This window comes from Pteropus alecto, unplaced genomic scaffold (genome assembly GCF_000325575.1).
Source record: "Pteropus alecto unplaced genomic scaffold, ASM32557v1 scaffold273, whole genome shotgun sequence".
Classification (NCBI taxonomy): Eukaryota; Metazoa; Chordata; class Mammalia; order Chiroptera; family Pteropodidae; genus Pteropus; species Pteropus alecto.
The window spans coordinates 281,637-287,788 of record NW_006433963.1 but is presented as its reverse complement, the minus strand read 5'-3'; the positions used below and the strand labels follow the sequence as shown (position 1 = coordinate 287,788).

The following is a 6,152-nucleotide window of genomic DNA, read 5'->3' as shown; positions in this document are numbered from 1 at the left end:
TGGTTGTCTCTTTACCTTGTTGATGATTTCTTTTGCTGAGCAGAAGCTTTTTAGTTTGATGTAGTCCCATTCATTTATTTTAGCATTTACTTCCCTTGCTTTTGAGGTCAAATTCATAAAATCCTCTTTAAGTCCAAGGTCCTTGAGTTTAGTTCTTATGTTTTCTTCTATGCATTTTATTGATACTGTTCTTATATTTAGGTCCTTAATCCATTTTGAGTTACTTTTGGTGTGTGGTGATAGACAACAGTCTAATTTCATTCTCTTGCAGGTGGCTTTCCAGTTTTCTGAGCACCATTTATTGAAGAGGCTTTCCTTTCTCCACTGTATGTTTTTGGCTTTTTTGTCGAAAATTACTTGCCCATATAAACATGGGCTTACTTCTGGATTCTTGATTCTGTTCCAATGGTCTGTGTGTCTGTTTTTCTGCCAATACCATGCCATTTTGATTACTGTCGCTTTATAGTATAATGTGAAGTCGGGTAGAGTGATGCCTCTAGCCTCATTCTTTTTTTCTCAGGATGGCTTTGGCAACTCAGGGGCTGTTGTGCTTCCATGCAATTCTGATGATCTATTTTTATTTATTTATTTATTTTAATGCTGATGGGATTTTGATGGTGATTGCATTAAATCTGTATAATGCTATAGGTAATATGGTCATTTTAACTATGTTGATTCTTCCAATCCAAGAACACGAAGTATCTTTCTATTTCTTTATATCATTTTCAATTTCTTTTAATAGGGTCTTATAGTTTTCATTATATAGGTCCTTGACATGTTTCATTAGATTTATTCCTAGCTATTTTATTCTTCTTGTTGCAATTACAAAATGAATTATTTTTTCTATTTATTTTTCTGACACATTATTAGAATACAGGAATGATGTGGATTTTTAAACATTGATTTTTGTTTCCAGAAACTTTGCTGTATTTGCTTATTGTTTCTAGTAGTGTTCTTGTGAAGTCTTTTGGGTTTTCTATACAAAGAATCATGTTATACACAAAGAATGATAGTATGACTTCTTCGTTTCCTACTTGGATGCCTTTTATATCTTTCTCTTGCTTGATTGCACTCGCTATGACCACCAAAGTTATATTGAATAACAGTGGCGATAGTGGACAGCCTTACCTTGTCCCTTATCTTAGAGGGAAAGTTTTTAGTTTTTTACCATTAAGTATAACATTGGCTGACAGTTTGTCATATATGGCCTTTATTATGTTAAAGTATTTTCCTTCTTTACTGATTTTAAGTGTTTTGGTCATGAATGGATGCTGTCTCTTGTCAAAGGTTTTTTTTTTTTTTTGCATCTATCGATATGATATAATTCTTATATTTAATTTATTTATGTGGTGTATCACATTAATTGATTTGTGTGTGGTGAACCATCCCTGTGCCCCTGGGAAGAAGCCCACTTGATCAAGGTTGCAGTGTATCTTTTTAATATGTTCCTATATTTGGTTCGCTTGTATCTTATTTAAAATTTTTGGATCTGTGTTCATGAGAGATATTGGTCTGTAGTTTTCTTTTATTGCGTTATTTTTATCAGGGTTTGGTATCAGGGTAATATTGGCCTCAAAGAATCAGTTGGGAAGTTTTGCTTCCTCTTCAAGTTTTTGAGAGAGTTTGAGAAGAATAGGTATTAAATCTTCTTTGAATGTTCGGTAGAATTCACTGGTGAAGGCGTCTGGTTCTGGACTTTTAATTTTTGGTAGGTTTTTGATGATTGTTTCAATTTCCACACTGCTGATGAACTATTAAATTTTGCAGTTCTTCTTGATTCAGTCTAGGAAGGTTGTATTTTTCTAAGTACTGGTCCATTTCGTCTAGGTTATTAAATTTGGTGTTATATAGTTTTTCATAGTATTCTTCTATGATCCTTTGTATTTCTACGGTGTCTGTCATAATTTCCCTTCTTTCATCCCTGATTTTGTTTATTTATGTCCTTTATCTTTTTTCTTTAGTGAGTCTAGCAGGGGCTTGTCAATTTTATTAACCTTCTCAAAGAAGCAGCTCCTCGTTGTAGTTATTTTTTCTATTTTTTTAAAATTTCATTTTCCTGCTCTAATTTTGATTATTTTTTTTCCTTCTTGTGAATTTAGGCCTCATTTGTTCTTCCTTTTCTAGTTTTTTAAGATGAAGCTTAGGTTGCTTATTTGGGCTATTTCTCGTTTATTGAGATAAGCCTGTAATGATATGAACTTTCCTCTTATGACCACTTTTGCCGTGTCCCAAAAGCTTTGATATGTTATACTATCATTATCATTCGTTTCTGTGTATCTCTTGTTTTCAACCTTCTTATATTTGTTGAGTTTATCTCTGAGTCCCAGTATGTGATCGATTCTTGAGAATGTTCCATGTGCACTAGAGAAGAATGTATAAGCAGCTGTTTTGAGATAGAAGGCTCTGTAAATGTCAATTATGTCCCGTTGGTTTAATGTGTCATTTAAGGATGTTATTTTCTTATTGATTTTCTGTTTGGATGATCTGTCTATATCTGACAGTGGGGTATTTAGGTCCCCTACTATGATGGTGTTTTGATCTGTTTCTCCCTTTAGTTCTCTTAGCAATTGCTTTACATATTTCGGGGCTCCTTGATTGGGAACATAGATATTAATAAGTGTTATGTCTTCTTGGTGCATGATTCCCTTTATCATTATGAAGTGTTCTTCAGTATCTTTACCTTTTTTTCATTTTGAAGGTAATTTGTCCGATATTAGTACCGCTACTCCTACTTTTCTCTGAATGCCATTTGCTTGAAATATCATTTTGCACCCTTCCACTTTGAGTCTATATTTGTCTTTGGAGCTGAGATGTGTCTCCTGGAGGCAGCATATGGTTGGTTTTTGTTTTTATAATTCATTCTGCAACTCTGTGCCTTTTTATTTGTGAGTTTAATCCATTTACATTTAAGGTGATTCTTGAAATATGAGGTCTTCTTCTAGCGATGTTATCTTTTGCTTTCTGGTATCTCGGAGTTTCCATTGTTTCCTTGTCCTTGTTTTTCTGTTTTCTTGATTTCAATTGGCTTTTGTGGGTTTTCCCTCTGGTTCTTCTTGTTTTATGTTATATACTTTAGTTCTGAATCTTTGGTGTGCGACTACGATTACGAATATGTAAAGGATATATTCAGTCATCCATTTTCTCCTGTGCTTGCCTTATTTCTACTCTCCTGTGAATTTGGATGTTTGAATCCTCCCCTTTTCCGAGTTTGTTGTTCAATTTGTGCCTGAGTATCCTGAACCTTCATTACTATCTTGCTATAGCAATTCTCTTCTTATTGTTTAAGCTTATAATGCTCTGTTCTTAGGGTTGCACTTCTCTTCCTCTACCTGCCTGACAGTCACCTTACTCCTACTTACTCTTAATTATGTTTTTTTTGTTTGTTTGTCATTTTGTTTTACGTGTGCTGACCCTTTTCAGTATTTCCTGTAGTGCACACCTTGTAGTGGAGAATTCTCTCAATTTTGTATGTCCGGAAAGGTCTTTATTTCTCCTTTATATCTAAAGGAGAGCTTAGCTGGATACATTATTCTAGGCTGGTAGCTCCCTTCACTTAATAGTTTGAATATTTGATTTCCCTTCTTCCTGGCTTGTAAGGTTTGTCCTGAGAAGTTATATGATAATCTAATGCGTTTTCCTTTATAAGTTACATTTTTTTTCTCCATGGTTGGCCTGATAAATCTTTCTGTGTCATTGACTTTTGATAGTTTTATTACAATGTGTCTTGGCCAAGGCCTTTTTGAGTTGAGGGAATTAGGTGTTCTGTTGACTTATTGAATTCCAAGCTCCAGCTCATTCCTTAGATTTGGGAAATTCTCATCAACTATCATCTGAAAATGCTTTCTAGTCCCTGCTCCTTTTCCTGGTCTTTGATAATGCCCATTATTATTATGTTTCCTATCATGATGGTATCAGCTAGTTCTTGTATTTCTCTTTCATTAGTTTTCATTCTTCAGTCTCTCTCTTCTTCCTTCTCATTTGTTTTAGATTTCTGTCTTCGATATCACTGATTCTTTCCTCCATGTGGTTGACTCTATTTCCTAAGCTCGCTATTTTATTTTTCATCTGTTGCAGTGTGTTCTTCATCTCCAGAAGTTCTATTTTGTTCTTTTTGAGGGTTTCAATCTCCTTGCTAAAGAACTCACTCTGCTCATCTAGTTGTTTTTTCAATTCCTGAAATGTTGATATGAATTGTTTTGGATGTCACTGAGTTTTCTCAGAAGTACCATCCTGAATTCTCCATCATATTAATCAAGTATTCCTACTTCTGTCAGCTTATTTACTGGAGATTTTTCTCTCTCTTTTTGAGATGTCTTGTCACCTTGGTTGTTCATGGTGTTTAATGGACTGTTTCTCCACTTGGCTATTAATGGAAGTGCATTCTGCTTTTTTTTTCCCAGAAAGATGATTCATTATATAAAGGTCTCTCTTTAGCCCGTTGCAATGAAGGCTCTTTTTTTTTTTTTTTTTTTGCTTTCCCTTAGATGGTGTCTAAGCCTCTTGTATCCCTGCTTTATATAAAGCTTTAAAAATGCATTTTTATTTTCTTGTAGATATTTAATCACACTCGCTACCTTCAGTCTTAGTCTCTGTCAGTGTTAGTGACAGTTTTGGTAGGGTTTGCTCAGATTTCCCTGGGGCCCCACGGTGTTCGGTCTCTGAGGATATGGTGGGAGGGGCCCTCTGGGTTGGGGTTGGGGGTTGTGGCTCAGCCTCGGTTTTGCAAGTGGTGCTGGTAAAAATCAACTGTTGTTTCTCTGCTATCCTGCTTCTCTGCTTTCTACCCTGATGACTGGGCCCTGCCGCCAGCTGCGTGGAGCTCACAGTGCTCCCAGGCAGGGCTGTTCAGGGAACTTGCTGCACCTTCTCCCCTCCCTCCTCCTCCTACAGGGAGCTCTTTGGGCTGCGAGAGGCATCTTCTTTGTTTCTTCCAGTCCACTGCCCAACACCCGAGGTTCTGACCTGTGGTAGCTCTTATGCTGATCCCAGGCTCAGACGTGCTGGTGTGCAGCTTGGGTGTTTTTTCTTGAGTTTTAGATGTTCAGATTATTGTTCTTTCAAGGTAAGAAATCTGGGGCCGTCTCTCATTCTGCCATCTTTCTCCAAATTCGCTGTGTTTATTTTTAATAAGGAGTGCCACCATGAAATTTTTATTACTCCCTTGCATCTTCTAATTTTGCTTTGTTTACCTGATTCTTCTCCTTGTCTCCCCTTGTTTATAAAAGGAAGCAGCAATGCCAGTATTCTCACAGCCTGGGGTTTGGAGGTGAGGAGTTAGCTGAAACTATTGTAGAAATAAAGACACGTAAAGCTAACATAACTTCCACTATTACCCCCACTATTTAACTGAATAAATAAAGTCTAGAAACTCTGCATGGATCAGAAGCAAACCAAAGCAGCTTCCACATGCTTCTGATGGTGGTACTAACCAATAGCAAGTAAAGCATTGAAAGGGGAAAAATAGCTTGTAAGGAACTATAATTATGTAAAACTATTGCCATGAGGTGACGCCAAACACCACAGATCTCACAACTAAAGAAAAATAGTTTAAGGGGTTATGGCTAACCGAACAATAGTTTACCTTCACACTAATTTAAAACAGACAAAAAAGTGAAGTGTTAAAATGTCCAGGAGATAATAGTCACAGAGATATAAAGAACAGCACAGAGAATATAGCCAATAATATTGTAAGAACTATGTATAGTGCCAGGTGAGTATTACTAATTGGGGGGATCATTCTATAAATTATATAAATATCACCATGCTGTACACCTTAAACTAATATTAAATAATATTGACTGTCAACTCTAATTGAGAAAAGTAAAAACAAATTTTAAAAATGTACAGGAGATAGTTTTTAAAAAGATTCATACGGTCCTTTTGTTCAGTAATTTGCTACCATTTTCAGAAAAGTTTCAAGGACAGAGCTAAAGTCACTTAAACTATAAAAAGGGAATATATGAAAGACCTGTGACATAGTTTAACATTATCCTTCAGTATCTTTTCCTATGTTAATTTCTCCAGAATATCAGACTAAAAGAGGCGAGAATAAAACTGAACTTTAATATGTATTATTCCTTAAGCTCTAGACATACCTAAACATAAAACACATGGAACATGAAAAACTAAAAATCTGAGCATAATTGGCATGT

The 6,152-nt window shown here is 35.7% G+C and overlaps 1 protein-coding gene across 1 annotated transcript in view; it reads right to left on the bottom strand.

Annotated features, from left to right (window-relative positions):
- The window catches only part of RPS6KA6 (ribosomal protein S6 kinase A6), a 125,573-nt gene that overhangs the window by 9,404 nt on the left and 110,017 nt on the right, over window positions 1–6,152 (bottom strand). The window lies entirely within an intron of this gene.